The sequence below is a fragment of the Equus asinus genome, chromosome 23, assembly GCF_041296235.1.
Source record: "Equus asinus isolate D_3611 breed Donkey chromosome 23, EquAss-T2T_v2, whole genome shotgun sequence".
Classification (NCBI taxonomy): domain Eukaryota; kingdom Metazoa; phylum Chordata; class Mammalia; order Perissodactyla; family Equidae; genus Equus; species Equus asinus.
In genome coordinates this window covers 24,551,524-24,568,848 of record NC_091812.1, presented here as the reverse complement: position 1 = coordinate 24,568,848, position 17,325 = coordinate 24,551,524, and positions in this window count along the sequence as shown.

Genomic DNA, 17,325 nt, shown 5'->3' with positions numbered 1-17,325 from the left:
GTGAAGAAATTCATATGATATTATTGGCCTGCGGGGACACGTGTGTGTTTGTGCGTGTGTGTATACATACATATGTGTGTGTGTGTGTATACACACACAGACACGCACAAGAACAGACTCTTAGTTTTTTTGTTCATATTAAAGTTTACTGGATGAAGCAAAATTTAAGCTAATATAATGTAGATAATATTTTGAAAATTTATTATTATGCTTAGTCCTTACCTCTGCTAATGCAAGCTCTTAATCCTGGGGACTGTGAAGAAAAGGAGATGGATGATATTCAACCCTCAGACTGGGACTACGCAGTGAAACCAAAACTTGTACGGTAGGCTATTGACCAGAAAGAAGATTTTCCAATCCAGGGCAGAGAAGATATTCCTTTAGTCCATGACTGCCTGACCTGCCTAATATGATGAACTTCTTTTCTTTTTTTTTAGTGAGGAAGATTGGACCTCAGCTAACATCAGTTGCCAATCTTCCTCTTTTTGCTTGAGGCAGATTTTTGCTGAGGTAACATCTGTGCCAGTCTTCCTCTATTTTGTATGTGGGATGCTGTCCCAGAGTGGCTTGATGTGTGTAGGTCTGCACCCAGGATGCAAACCTGCGAACCCCTGGCTGCCAAAGCGGATTATGCGAACTTAACCACTACGCCACCAGGCAGACTGAACTTTTGATCTAGCAGTCATGCAGGTAATGTGTCCTCTTTCCAGAGTTGGGGAATGATAGAAGTAGAAGACAGAAAGAGGAGAGAAGTGAAGCTAAGTGGATCCTGATTTCTACCTTTTCCAGACTTCCTTCTAACTCACACGGGCCCTGGGGAAAGCCATCTTGCAGGCTGCCCCATGCGGTCGGAGGGGCCACTGTATCAAAGTAATCATGATGGCAGAGGATGTGTCTGGGGTCTCCAAGACCACACCCAGTTTCGATGACTTGCTCAGAGGACTCATAGGGCTCAGCCTATAGTCATATTCACGGTTGTGATTTGTTACAGTGGAAGGATACAAAACAATATTAGCAAAGGGAAAAGATGCCTGGGCCGCAGTCTGGAGGAAACCAGATGGAAGCTTCCAAGAGTCCCCTCCCAGCAGATCACACAGGGTGCACTTGATTCTGCCAGCAACAATTGTGACAACATGTGTAAAATGATGTCTTCCAGGAAGCTCATTAGAAACTCAGGGCCCCAGGTTTTATTGGGAAGTGGTCATGAAGGCATCCTCTTCCTGGCACGTATCAAAATTCCAGGTTCCCAGAAGGAAAGCAGGTGTTCAGCATAAACCATGTTGTTTGCACAAACTGTTTAGAGACACTGATTCATTCTTATCAGTTAGTATGGTGGGAACACTCTCTAAATCCAAGTTCCTAGATGCCAGCCAAGGGGCAACCTTGTAAACAGGCCTTAGGATAGCGCTCTCTTTTTTGCACAGAGGGTAATCAGGCAGAGAGGCTCTGAGGATAGACTTTCCTGGCAGTCTTCAGTGCTCAGACAGCATGGCTAAGGCATTAAAAGACCATGGGACTGCCACAGAGTCTGCTGTGCAAGGAGGGGTGATCCTGCAGGAGTGGCTGGGACCGACGAGATTCACTGGTCCAGATGGAGGACTCTGCAGTCAGTCTGGAGCAAGCAGGAGTGAGAGGAAGCCAAGTTGTCCGGGGAACACCATCCAGAGCATTTCCCAAGGCAGAGGAATGGACCACAGTGCATCAGCCATAGACACCAGAGACCAATAGGAGGCATGATGGCCAAGAAGAGAAGGGAGATCCCTCCAGCAGGCAAATATCCCAGGACCAGCACAAGAGACCCCTTTCCTTCCATGCCAGAGGAACACACGAGGCACTCCCTCCCCATGAACTCAGATGCTCTTTGGAAGATGAACAGAGGAGGGGGGAGAAATCAAACATTACCTAGTGGACTGTTTAGATTATGGATAGTTGCTTTAAGCCAGATTGCATAGTTAACACATTTTTTTTCCTGCTTATCAGTGGGTAGGCATTTGCAGAGCAAGCCGGACCAGAACCTGAATAATGAAATTACACTTTCCCCTATATCTGCATTGTACTATGAGTTAAACTCTGTGTCTTTGCTATACTGGTAATTTTTATTTAATTTGTGAGAAAGGGCATTATTTTATAGTCTAAAGATGTTTACCATTTCACTACCCAAAAGATTTTTTCCCCCTTTTAGATACATTCTAAAAATGAGAATATGTTGCCACTAGATGATGGTGTTTTCCAAGGTGTTCAAGATTCAAAATCCAATATGCATCCCAAATCTGAAGCCCTTTTAAGGCCGTCTAAATCAAACAATATATTATAGATAGTCTTCAAAGATGACCACAGACAACCCCTTGCCTCTCCATGTGAGCAAGCTGATTTATCTATTAAGAGGCAATGCCCTTCTCTTTAAATCTGGGCTGGTCCCTCTGATTTGCTTTGATCAATAGAATGCAGCAAAAATCACACTATCCCAGTTCTGCGCCTGGCCTTTATGAAGACTGACATCTTCTTTCTCTCTAGGGAAGCCTGCTGTCATGTTAGAAATCTAACTCCCCCTGAGACCTCCATGCTGTGAATATGCCCAGTTAGGGATGTGGCGAGGCCACGGGGAGGAGCACTGAGAAGCCCTGCTGACAGTAAGAAATGAAGCCCCAGCCCTATAACCTTAGTCAGTCCTTCCAGCTCATTCCCAGCCATTTATGTCATCTCAGTCAAGACCCCAGATATCACGAAGCAGAAACACTCTTGCTGTCTAAATTCATGACCTATAGATGCATGAACAAAACAGTTATTTTAAGGCACTAAATTTCAGGGCAGTTTCTTATGCAGTAATAGATAACTGGAACACATTATAAGTTAGCATTTTATTTACTGACAAAACTGAAAAAGGTAATCTTAGAAAACAATAAACACAAATGTTCCTTATCACCTACAGGAAATAGTTTTAGCTCAGACTTTTGGAGTAAAATTATCCTTCAAATAGCTTATGATTACCAAATCTTCAAGTCATTTTGACATTGAAATCTCTTGTGACTTTTGACAGTCCAGATCAAGGCACATCAAAATTTACTGTATGTTTTTTTCAAGTAGGAAGTAGAAAACAGCATCAATTTTGTTTTCAGATATCATTACTAGTATTAACTCCTTTGGTAAATCGGTTCCAGCTTTTTGTCTAAGGAAACATTTTTTACTTTTTATTACAGAACTTTTCAAAGACACATAAAGTAGGAAATTAGAATAACGCAGCCCCCATGTATCCTTCAGTTAATTTCAACAATTATCAATATTCTGCCATTTTCTTCTGAAGAAACAGTTTTATGAATGTCCTTTCTCACAGGCAGATTTCCTTTTGGGCATTTTTATCTGAACCTAGTGGCAGAAATTGGAAGAGAATGAGGAAGACCAGAGAGAGAGCAGAAAAGAGAGAAAAATGTCCTTCTATTGAAAACTTGAGAATCTCTCCTATTCACATCCTATTTCCATTCTCTTTAATCAGAAGACTTATTTTCCACTTAGCACTCTAGTTAGTCCATAGAGGAATATGGCCTCCAAAGTAGAAACAAAGCGATTAGTTTGACTCAATTCCTAGCAATGGCCTCGGTTCAGGCTGTAATAAGTGCCTCTGATATAAACACTTCCAGAAATAATTTTCTAAAAGGGCATCCTCCTGCAGAAAGCTTTAAACAAAATTTAAACAAGATTTCGAACATAGATTTACAATGGTTTCATGACAAAAGCTGTGGCTTAAAATGTTTTAGTAGATGCTGTGGGTTTTTGACTGAGAACATACTGTTTGTTATACATTAGCTGTTTAATGTGTTCAGTTCCAAAATCGCTTGGAAGGTTTAAACATTGGCAGCCATGAAAACAAACACTAGTTCACGTTCCCAGGGCCTAAAAGAAATCAAAGCAAACCTAAGACAAGGCAGGCTTAATCATTTTTCTTCATATGACTAATAAAGATATGAAAACCCAAGCTTCAATTTTACATTTACGTGGTAATCTTCATAATTACATCTGGGTTAAAAAATGTAAAGCTATGTTTCTTCTCCGTGGTTGTAAAATGAAAACTGAACTTTTATATTTTCTTTGTTCTGTACCATGTGACCATGGTGGGTTTAATGAGAATCAGGCAGTGGGCCAAAAAAGGAAATTTAATAGAGATCCTCTTTCTCTTTCTTTCCTTTTTGGGAATCTGTTTCAGAGTTGTATTCATCTTGGGGTCAGAGTTTTCCCTGCCAGTGTATGGACGTGTAGTGGGACAGAACCAAATAGCAGAAAACTGGGTGAGTAGAAGGAGGGAAAGGAGGAATTTGCTGATAGAACCTGGTCAGCATTTTGGCAGGCCTAACAGGAAAGCTTTTTGTGAGGCTGAACTGATTTTGTTTGCTACTAAAATTATATTAGATGCTTAGTGTTGAAACTTGGATCACAACTGTTTTATAGGTGCTTCCCGTTGAGGTAAAAGGCTTATACTGATCATATTTGCTTTCAAAGGTTGTTCTTTAAAGAATTTGACTCTCTTGGAAACACAAAGAGTGCTATGAGACATCAGCATGCTTAGATGCTCTGTTACCAACTATGGTGTCAAAGGGCACCCACTAAAAGGGTAGATCTAGGTTAAGGTTTTGACCATCTTTGCTCTAGCAAGGCATGTTGTTAAGGAGCTAAATATACTTAGATTCACCATACTATGTCCAATATCTTACTTGCTTTATGTGCAAAATAGGGATAATAAAATCTGTACTTTCTACCTGATAAAGTTGCTTAAAAAGCTAAATGACATTACCTAGTGGCTTGAAAACATGTTGAAAAAGTTCAAGTAGAGTGTGAAGCCCTGATTGTTGACATTAGTGTTATTTATAGAGTGCCTACCTCATACAGAGCAGAGCCTTCGGAAGAGAAGTTTCAAAGAAACATGCCAGATATTACTACTAATATAAACAAGGTTGTAATCCTTAAGTAAATCATTTGTTCCTGAGACTAGGAAGTTAGACAAAAGAGAAATAAACACATGGATTTTATCATCATTTTTTCCTTGCTATTGGCATTCACTGGTAGATCAACAGGTATTTGATCTTTATTCAAAGCATATATACACACACCTACACACACACACACACACACACACACACAAACATTGGATTTCTAGCAGCTGGTAGAGTCTAATAACACTAAACCCAATCTAAATGGGCATATCATTGATGTAAAGAGTTAGAAACAGAGTTCTAGAAAAGACTGAGCTCTACTAGGAGAAATACATCACTCTAAGAACTTACTCACACCTTGTTCCTGTTTTCCATTACTGCATAATGAACCGCCCCCAAAGTGAATAGCCTAAAACAATAACCTTTTCATTGCTTAAGATTCTGTGAGGGAGGAGGAACAGAAGGGTTCACTGGCGGGTGGCTCATTTCTGCTCCTCGTGTCAACTGCGGCAGCTCCACTGGGCTTGAGGATCCAAGATGGCCTCACTCACACGTCTGGGGTTTGGTGCTGGCTGTTGGCTGGAGCTCTTCAGTCTCCTCCATATGGCTTCTCTCCACATGGTTTCTCATCCTCCAGGGACTCTCTCTGCATGTGGCCTGTTCTCAAGCAGGAGACAGGACTTCTTCACATGATGGCTAGCTTCCAAGAGGGCAAAAGAGACGCAGCAAGATCTCTTAAGCCGGAAGCCCAGAACCAACAGCAGCAATTACCTACCTCCTGACTTCTTACGGTGAGAAAAATAAACTCCTCAATCTTTGAACTATTCTGGTGGGGTAATCTCTTCTGTGGCTGAATAATTCCTTTTGGCTACAACACTAAAGGCTAGTTTATCTGAGGATTGAGCCTTTCTCCCCCTAACCTCTTTGTTCTTAGCCTCAGACACAAAAGCTTTCCTGAGGCAGCCAGGAATATCACTGTCTGGATTACTGGTTTAAGTAAGAAGAGGGGTATTTCACCATTTGGTTTGCTTTCCTTTGGGCTAAACTCCTTGTTAATGAGAAGATTCAATTAAACAGAACGTCTCTGTTGCCCTGAGAATCACAGTTCTTCTAGGTGAACTTGGTAAGAAGGGACTGCCCTGTGAATTTCAAAAAGCGTGCTGCAGAGAAAGAAACGGCATAGACACAGAATTAAGTGGTAACAACAAGCATTAATATTCATGACAACCCTCAAAAGAACCTTAAAGAAAATGCAGGGAGTCAAAGCTAATGGATTATTTTCATAAACCTTTACCTCAACAAACAGTTGTAGAGAATTAATCCAGCATCAGTATGATCATAAGATTCTAATCGCACAATCTTCCTCAAATGTCATAGCTCAGAAAAGGAATAAACCCTACCTTTCTTGTTTGGATACTTGTTAGTTAAATCACATCTTAGTTGGACTGCATGCAATATGATAGATTGAAAAGTAGCAGATGTGTGCATTGGAAATCAAAAGACAGAAATTAACTACTTCGCTGTAGCCTGGCCTCACTAACCTTCTTCTCAAGGCTTCTGGACTTTGAAAAGAATGCCAATTAGTTATTAGAAAATTGATCCAAGAACAAGAGAACTTAAAAAAACAACACAAAAAGAGATCACATGTGAATGTTTGGCTATTTTCTCTGTCTCTATGACAAAAAGGGTCCTTATTATGGAATACTTGTCTGGAAGTAATAAGCTTAAGAGACACCATAGAGCAAGACACAGAGGGGAAGAAGCCCATTGCCATTAAAAAGGACAGTCCAGGGAGGTATTCTAACCTTGAGTGTCAGCCTCTCCATTATCTCCCTCCCTCCCTCTGTCTCGCCTCCTCCCATTGCAGGAGTCAGCCACTTTTGGCATTTTTCTCCAAGTAGACATAAGGATGAGTCCAAGTTATCTAGTCTAATCTAGATTGGTCCATGGATTACGATCCATGACACCTTTGTATTCCAAGGTTATGAAGTAAGCTTAAATCCAGGACCATCTACTCAGGCAGGACCTGGAGAACTGCTTAGTGAAGACAGAAACCAACCCTGTGAACACTGCTAAAGAAAAACCCACTTTCTGTCAATTGGTCACACTTTCCATTCATGACCACAGATGGGCGCACAACTGCATTTTTTTAGCCTTCTGTATTGGTTTCTCCTCATCTTCATCACTGCTCCAATGTTTTCGTGCTCTAGGGCTTGCTGTTGAGCCCTCTGGCTTTCCCCGTTTCCTTGGGTGTATGCGTTTAGGTCTTTGGCTTTAAATATCTATTTCTATGGTAATAACTTTCAAATTTGTATCTCCAAACCAGACTTCTTTCATAATTCCAGGATCCTAGGTCTAAGTGCCACTTGACATCTTTTAAATGTTGATAGGCATCTTAAAGTTAACATATTAAAAAAAAATCACCTGATTAAAAACCTGTCCCCCCCCCCACACACACACCCCCCCCTTCCTCTTCCAGGTCATCCTGTATTAGTTAAGGCTCCCTCCCACCCTCAATTACTCAGTTGTTTAAGCCAAATACCTAGCAGTCATTTCTTATTCTCATCTCTTTCTCCCAAATTGATTCTATCATCATGTCCAGGCAATTCAGTCTCGAAAATATACCTGGAATCCATCTTCTTCTCCACACTTTTACCATGAACATCTAGGTCTAAGCCAGTAAACTACCATTTCAAATGAGTTATGGCACTAGCTTCATAATTGTGTTCCCTACTTCTTCTTGTGCTGTCTACAGTCGATTCCCCATATAGGAGCCAAAGCAGTCTCTTTAAGAAGATAAATCTGATCATGCCATTTGTCCGCATCAAGTCATCCAATATCTTCTTATCACATATAGAATAAAATCTTATTGCTTAAAGCGCTGCATGATCTGGCCTGGTCTCTCTCACTCACCTCACCCTGAACCTCCTTCCTGCCTGGTAACCCTTTTCCTGTACCTCGGACATGTCAAATTTGTTTTTGCCCTAGATCATTTGCATCTGCCATTCCCTTTGCCTGGAATATTTTTCCTCCAAATCCCTTTATGGATGGATTCCTCTTATAATTTGGTTGTCCTTTCAGATGCCGTCACCTCAGATGGCTCATTTCCAACCACCTTTTGCATTCTTTTCTTTTCTTTTCTTCAGAGCACTTCCACTGTCTGAGACTGGTTATGGACTATCTCCTGGTACGATGTAAACTCTTTTAGGACAGGGACCTTGTCTGTTTGCTTCTCTACTGAATCTCCAACACCTACAATATTGTCTGGTACATACTGCTCCCTCAAAAATATTTGTTGAACATAAGCTTTCAAACCCAGCACTGAGAAGAAGTTTGATGTTTATTTGTTAGATGAATGAATATATGAGTAATGCATGACATTTGCTGGTGCTGTTCTTGGAAAGAATTCTTCTCCCCCATATCTCCGACCTCACCCCTCTCTATTTCGGATGGGTCCGTCTGACGTGGGACTTTGGCCAATACATATATTAAGGTCTAGCTAGATTCCAGAACAGGGAACGGGTGTTTTTTTTGGTTCAATCAAATATTTGCCCAAACATATCTCACTAGATCTCAGTACTCCTACCTTATGGAAGAATATGATTATCAAGACATCAAACGTTCTTTTTTGCATTTTTTTCTGGGTCTAAGATTCTGTGAGTCTCTGTTCCATATATATATATATATTTTTTTTTACCTAAAGGTGAAGGAATTACCAATAGTGTCTCAGTGGAATCGCAGGCTAAGGGAGTATCTGACTTGACTGTCTATAAGATTTCTGCAGTCATAGAGGAGCAGAGTCACTTTTGAGGCTAAATTCTTTTCCATTTCTCTTGAACTGTGTAACACATTTCCCCTACTTTTAATATTTTCCTTTAAGCATGTTGCCATTGCAAAAAGAAAGTGTAGTGTTATTTTAACTCCTGGCAATAAACCATTGTGATTCCGTTTTGTAAATATTCACATTTGGGAGATTTGATGGAAATTCAATTTTAGAGTAGTAAGATGCCTCATACCACATGCCGTGGTTGAACTCAAAGTTTGGTTTGATATTTTGTTTGTCTTCAAAGGATGTTTTTTAAAATGGTAAATTAATTGGTTTATCCTGGACAACACAATGAAAATAATAAACAAATCTGTGAGAGATTAGAAAATACACAGAATTCTTATTTGCATCTATTATTGACAGTTTTAATTGACATATTTTATCTATTTAAAAATCAAGAATTTATATTTATTTAAAAAATAGGAATGGGCAGATTCATAAATTTTATATATGTATTATATCTACATGTATATAAACATATATATGTGTGTGTATTTATATAAAATATTACTTAGAATTCTTTTAATTTTTTTTGCAATGGTATAAGTCATTTGCTAGAAATCTTCAAGACTTTTTAATTGAGTGGCTCTTTTGGCTTTTTCAGGTAAAACTACTGGATCCAGAAATGGATCCAAATATTTATAATAGTATCTGGAAGTGATTTCTGTTATTGTAGCACTCTCTTGTTTTGGGGTGTTATGCTCTCCTCTAAAGTAGCATAAAATACTGGAGAGCATACAGATTGTTATTAGATTCCATGGCATCATGGGAAGCAGATAGACCAGGGGATCTAAGTGTCCTGAGTTCTAATACACTCCATACTACTAGCTAACCATGTGTGTTTATGGATAAGCTACAATCTTCTTCTTCTTCAGAAAACTCTTTTGGAAGATATTAACATATATTTTGTTAAGAAAAGTTTCTATAGCCCCAAATTCAGGGTGATGCTGTATAATATCCCTGGTTTGTTGTTAGTGCTGTTGAGTGGATTCCAACTCCCAGTGCCCCTGTGTACAGCAGAGCAGAACCCTGCCTAGTTTTGTCCTGCTGTCCTCTCACCTTCTCTGCTGTATCAGACAGTGCTCTGCTGCTATTCATAGGGTTTTCATGGCCAATTTTTTCAGAAGTGGGTGACCAGGTCTTTTTTCCTAGTCTGCCTTAGTCTGGAAGCTCCACTGAAATGTACCCACCATGGGTGACCCTGCTGGTTGTAGGGGAGGAAAACATATCCTCTACCCTCTGGGTCCTTCTGGCTGGGCTACCAATTAAATTCACAGGAGACAGAATGACAGGAGAAAATCAAACAAAGCTTTATAAAATGTATACATGGGAGACACTCATAAAACTGAGCAACATGTCAAAATGGTGGAGGTTCTCATCCTAAATACCATCTTCAGCTAAAGGCAGAGGAGGATGTTGGGGGTAGTTGTTTGGGACTTCAAGGGGGTGGAAGGCAGTTTACATAGAGAGGGAAATGTAAATGGGCCAACTATAGACAATGTGACCTGAGAGACACATTTTACATTACACTACAGTAATCTTAAGGCGTTAGCTCCTTCCTGGAACAGGCCCTTCTATTTTAGATTCTTTTAGGCAGTTGGGGCAGAGGTCAGAGTTTCTTTCAGAGTCTTTTGTTTTTAAAAATAATCAAGCCAAAGAGGCACATTTTGGAGTGGCCAATTCTGACCCCTTACATGTATAGCTTTCAGCATCTCAGCAATACACAGCTGCCACAGTATGTCAACCAACAGATGGGTGGTGTGGTTCCCTCACCAGGATAATATCTTTGATATAGTCTTGGAAATTCACTAGGAATATTACTGTATTAAAGACTTTGAGAAGTACTCTAAGAAAAACAAAACGACTTTTTAAAAACTCAGCATTTCCCAAATATTTTTGCTCACAGAACTTGCATTTTCTTCTTTTCTTTTCAAATCATTCAAAATTTTTCTTCAAACACCTAACAAAGCTTATAAATCAAGTGATCTGCAGTAACCCAGCTTAGGTAATCTTGTACTACAAGGCTCCTAAGGGTTCTTACAAGCCCTAACAACCTATGATTTTTTATACCAAAATTATAAAAATAATAGCTCAGAATAAAATAAGAGACAGAACTTTCAGGATCACTCTACATTTATTACCGTAAGGTAATATAATCAGCTAATAAAATGTAGAACTTTCTCTTATCACCCATCTCAACCAAAATTCTAAAGATCTATAAGTCACATCAGTTTAAGGTTTATTTAAAAATCATGCTTATAAAACATGCAGAAAGATAGGAGTAAGTGACAAGTCTGAGAATATATAACTACGGTCATGCATCACTTAACAATGGGGATATGTTCTGATAAGTGCATTGCCAGGTGATTGCATCATTGTGCAAACATCATAGAGTGTACCTACACAAACCTAGGCTATATGGTACTAATCTTATGGGACCACTGCCATATATGTGGTCCATTATTGACCAAAGTATTGTTACGCGGTGCATATTTTTCCTGATTTTCAAGTGTGATTTCCTCTGTTGGTACTTCAAATAATGTATTTGTTATGATGTTGCTTCAGTAAGAAGAGAAGAATGATCACCTAAAATCAAATGTCATAGAAAGTTTCATGGGAAAGAAGGGTCTTACAGTCTGCTTTTTGTTCTTGTCATGGTAGAATTGCCGTGGATCCATTTGAACTCACAATGCCCAACAGACTCATCATTTGATGGTGCTATAGTGTTTACCTTCTTGGACTAATTCCCTTCAACAAGAAATTAGCCAACCATCTCTGTGTTTCTGGCACTAGGCCAGACACTAGAAATGTGAATATGTGTAAGACATGGTTTGTGCACTCAGTGATAAATATTATGATAGGTAAATGTGCAGGATGTTATAAGGGCCCAAACCCAGTATGAGTATACATAGGCTGGAAAGAAAAAATAGAGGAGAAATACAACACAACAAGAAAACCAAAGTAAACTAAGGAAGAACTCTCAAGTAGAAATTGAGAAAAATTGTTGGCACTGGAAGGCAATGGTCCCAGAAGATATGGCACATTGTTGCTACAGAAAGAAAAGCCAGAAAAGCAAGTCTCAGCAGCTAATGGAGCTAATTTCAAGAACCTGTATCAGAGGATCCTAGACTTTAAGAGACAAAGGGTCCTTGAGGCTTATTAACCAGTCATTGTAGAGATCATCACACTAAGGTCCAAGGTCACAAAGCTGATCTGTGGCAGAAACAAGACCAGAATCTAGGACTTCTGGCTTTGAGAAAATCTTTTTCTATTGTGAAATTACTTGAGGAATATTTTGACTCTTTTCTTTTTCTTTTACGATCCTACTTGATTTGAAGTAAGCAGCCCATTGTTTGTGGCTATACAATAGGTTTCAGTGGTGTTTATTTGAATGAGATTTGAGTTATAACCCACTACACAGCAATTTAAAGAATGTTTATATTAGAAGAACAGGAATTCACCTTCCATTCAGAGAAAATGGCAAGTAACTCAAGACACATGAAGAAGGAAAAATTGACCTGGTCTCTGATGATATATAGAGGTGGTAGGTGGAAAGGAAGGAAGACATCAAAACTAATTCAATATTTCATTTTCAAGTGACTGGAAGAATGTTGATGCCATTGCCAGCTGCAAGTAGCAATGCCGACGTCTGTGAGGGCTAGGATGTGTCTACAGAGTGAAGGAGCACTGGCCGCAAGGGATTCTCTGCAGGGAAAATGGACACCCTGACTGTAGACTGCATGATGAATGAGGCAAAACGAATCCAAAGATCGTGCTGATGATGAGGGAGGGGCATGTGGCGTGTTAGAGTGATGGAGGTCAGAAAGACCTTTGGAACAAACCTCAGACTCCGTTATGGATACAGACTTCTATAAATAATCATACAATTGTTAAGTCTAGAGGGAACAAGGGAATATGGGGAGATAATCAAGCTTTTTTCTAGCTCCAAAAAAGTACCCCTGAGGCTTTAACAATAGACAATGCAGAGTTTATGATTTTGCCATGTTTTTAATAAGTTCCTTTGATAAAATATTTGAATATCTAATGATCATTTTGCTAGTAAATGTTCCGCATGCATAACTCTGGCCCCTCTTTTCTATTTGTTCCATTTACTTTAATATAAATTGAGAATAGATCATCATTAAGCCCCATTTCTCTCCCTAAAGGCAATAGGGATAGAACCCCTTTTATTTTCAAATCTGAATTTTACACTTTCATACAGTTTTCCTCAGGAACATTATATACCAACTTTAGTGGTATTATTTTGCTGGTCTGTCTTGAATTTTTCTCTATCCTATTTTAGTTGAAGCAGCAATAACCAAATATAGTTCTCTTACTTTAAAAAAAGGCATTATTCAAACAATGAGTGGGTATTCAGTATTTCCTACAACTTCTGGTCTTATGTAGCCAGAAAGAACCCTTTTGGATCTCTTAAAAGAATACTAGACATTTATTTTAAGTCAATTTGATATTCAACATATAAAGCCTCAATCTCCCCCACCCCCATGAATAAATAAAAATGCTTCTTCCTTCCTTTGCCAGACACAGGCAATTGCTTTGGAGAATATGCAAATAACTTTTCAAAATACATTTTCAAACTTCTCCCCCAGCGCTGTTGTTTTCTTTTTGATTTAAAACGAATTCCAGCACCACAATTTCTTTGGACAAAGAAACATATTTCCCAGGTAGCACAGAAAGGATAAATGGAGAAGACTCCTGTAGCTCACAAAGTCTGCTACTTAACATTGTTTTTTTGAATCTACAGTAAAAAAATTGATCCATTGATAATTTTAAAAGGTGTCTAAGAAAATGAAAACTGTATCAAATTCTTGTCCCTGGCAATATTCGTCTCTTTCCTTTTGTAGGACAGCAACTCTTTGGGATCTCTCATCCTGGAGACATTACAGATATTTGCAAAGGGAAACGAGAGGGCGGAAGTTATTTTATTTATAGGCAATTCAAATTCTTCTTGCAAAGAATTTATAGCATCACATACAAAAGCGAAAACACTGGCATTCTCACTTCCCATCCTGCACATCCTTTCAAGTCACTGTCCCTAAAATCCTCACGTCCTCCCCAAACTCTCCCCAAATGCTTCCTTCGCTCCTTCCAATATATTCTCTTGAGCCCAGCTCTTTGCTATAAAAATAAGGTAATGGTTCTTGTTTACTGGACTCTCAGTAACTTGCATTTTGACCTTATTTAATTGTGCGAATACTTAGTTTGTGAATAGCATGGATAATGTAACTCTTTATTTACCGATTCTGTTCTGCTAAAAAGGTGCCGTGTGATACACCTATTTATAGTTGCTTATTTCTAAAACAGCAGCAAAATAAGCTATAAATACAAGTGTAAAACAATGAGGTAGAAGGACACATAACTGACTTTTGAGGATTTGAAGGAGCTAGATTCAACTGGTTACTGTTCATGGAGTTGACCTACTATACTACATTGCTGATGTCACATAGGACAGAGTCCTTTTAGTCTTGGCTATTAATTGGATGTGTTTAAGGCGGTTTTTACTAATGTGCGTTCAGACGACCAGTTTCAGCAGAATCACCTAGGCTTTTTAAATGGCAGATTCCTGTGTTCCACCTGAGTCAGAGTGCATCAGTTTCCAAAGTAGGGGCCTTGGAATCTGCATTTTTTGAGAAAGATTAGCCCTGAGCTAACATCTGCCACCAATCCTCCTCTTTTTGCTGAGGAAGACAGGCCCTGAGCTAACATCCGTGCCTATCTTCCTCTACTTTATATGTAGGACGCCTGTCACAGCAGGGCTTAACAAGCCATGTATAGGTCCACACCCAGGATCCCAACCTGCGAACCTGGGCCGAACCTGGGCCATGGAAGCAGAATGTGTGAACTTCACTATTGCGCCACTGGGCCAGCCTCGGAATCTGCGTTTTAAACAAGCAGTTCTGGTTATTCTTCTCACATTAAAACGCTTCAAAATCACTGGTTTATAATATGTTAATAAAGCAAGATTTATACTCTAACCCAGATCTCCTTGCCGAACTTTGAAATCTGTTTATTGACTCAGCTATTAGTTCTTTTCCTAGAATGTTCCACAGGCATCTCATATTCATTCCACGCTCCACCCCCTAAGCCTGTGTCTGCTTTTCCTTGTCTTGCCAATCAGAAGCCTGAGTCATCCGTGGCCCCGCCCACTCCCTCCTCTTCGACACTCAATTCATCACTAAGTGTTCTCGCGTCTAGTAGCTTCTTAAGATTCTTGCCTATCACCTCCTCTCCATCCCCAACTTTCTTAACATGCCAAGTTACAGTGACTTTTCATCTGTAAAGCGATGTGACCAAGCCCCCGTAAGTGGCACAACAAGGAGGACAAGTGGGGGTGATCTGCCACATGCGCAGGCAAGAAGTCTTTTTTGTTGTTGTTACTGTTTGTAGAGAATTGAAAAAAAATAAGAAAACTGTTTCTCTGCTTTAACCATCATAACTAAACCGTGCTAGCGATAAAATACTCCTTGCCGCTGAACTTTTCCCACCAATCTCCTGGGCACACTGTTGGTCCACATATACTTTGTCCATATTTTTATTATCTTCATACATGTCACTTGATATTATAATAGTCTGTTTACACATTTGTCTGTCTCCCTAAACTCTGAGCTCTTAACATATTTTCTATCTTCCAGTAACCTGCAAAAAACTTTCTATGCGTTTTAGACACTTAATATACGTAAATCTTGCATTCTGGAATAAATGGATTATTAAAATGTTATAAACAGAAAATGGGTCAAACTAGAAGGCTAGGTATGAACATCTACATACTCATTTCCACAAAATCTCTAGAAACGGTGAAAGAGATATTTCATAAATACAAGAATAAGGAGCTGTGGAAAACAAAGAGGTATCATTAGTGGATTAAGTAATTTAAAGAATAATTGAATGAAGAAGTCAAAAAGATGTGACTATTTGAATAAATCACCCAATAACACTGGCTGGAGAATTCATTAAACATATTAATGCACACGTAGACACACAGGCCCCTGTCAATACGTGTGAACATGGAATACCAGATTCAAAATGAGCAAAGACACCCACACACAGACACACACGCTACTAATGTTTAAGGAAAATGAACATCGTTTTACAAAGGTGCTAAACTCAATAGAAGTGTTAATGATCAACACAATTAAGGCAATACAGGAAACATAAAAGAAATGTAACTAATATACTCAAATGAATAAGAAAGGATATTTCATTCTGTAAGAAAGAACAATTTTTGTATAAAAAAGGAGCAAATAGGATCTAAACAATAGCATCGTGAACACAAGCAAAAACCAATTGATACATTCAATAGCAGAATGGACACAGCAGAAGAGTGAATTTTTGAACAGAAATACTGAGCCACAGAGCGATCCCAGTATTTAGCATAAAAGGTTAAAGTAATAAGAACTTTGAAAAAATAGCTTAAAGGCAGTGAAAATAGATCTAGAATTTACAACATTTTCTCATAAAAACGAAAAAGGAGAGAATCAGTGATGGAACAGAGAAAATAATTTGAAAAACTTCTCAGAATTGAAGTAAATAAAAGATCTCCTTAAGTGCTCGTCAAGATAATGAAAATCAAAAGGAAATATGTCTCTATCTGTGTACATCATCTAGGAAAATTTCAAACCTCCGAAGATGAAGAGAATATGTCAAAAACATCCAGAGACAAAGACAGTCATATGAAAAAGTTGTCTATTAAAATATTAAATATTTATTGTGCATATCAAGACAGTACTAGATAATAACATACTATAGAAGTGTGCTGACCAATGCAGCAGCCACTAGCACCTATGGGTTTTAAATTTCAAATTAATTAAAATCAAATAAAATTAAAAATTTAATTCTTCAAGCACACTAGCCTTATTTCAATTTCTCAGTAACATATAATTGTTGGCTGCCATGTTGAATTTTGCAAATAGAGAAAATTTGCGTGATCACTAAAAGTTCGCTTGGACAGTACTACCATAGGACAATAGGCTCAAAGTTCTGAGGGAATGGTTCTGAACATGGATTCTTCAGCTGGTAAAACTATCATACAAGAGTGAGGACAACACGTTTTCCGAATGGTTTACCACTCACAGATATAATCTAGAATATTTACTAAAGAATATGATGTAAGGAAAGAAAACAAAATCAAAAGGTGAATTCAAGAGGAGTATTTCTGTTACAAGAAAAATATTGCAAGCAAATAAGCAAGTCAAACATAATCAGGTCTACATAATTATGGTGAAATATATATAAAAAATGACCATATGTTAGAACACAAAGGGGCTCTCAACAAATTCCAAGAAGATGAAATTTTTTAAAAAGTTAATTCTATTAATTAGCAAAAAAAATCTACCCACATGAACATTAAAAACCAGTCTTCTAAATAACTGTTGGGTTAGAAAAATTGCTCTATAATAAAAACTGTATCCAAAGTATTATTCAAGTAAATTCTTTCATTAGAAAGCATAAAATTATCATGTTAGAAAGTTAGAAAGCTTGGAAAAAATGTTTGAAGCGTTCAACTCAAGAAATTAGGGGAAGTCAACTTAAAGCATGAGGAAACAATTGCTAAACAAA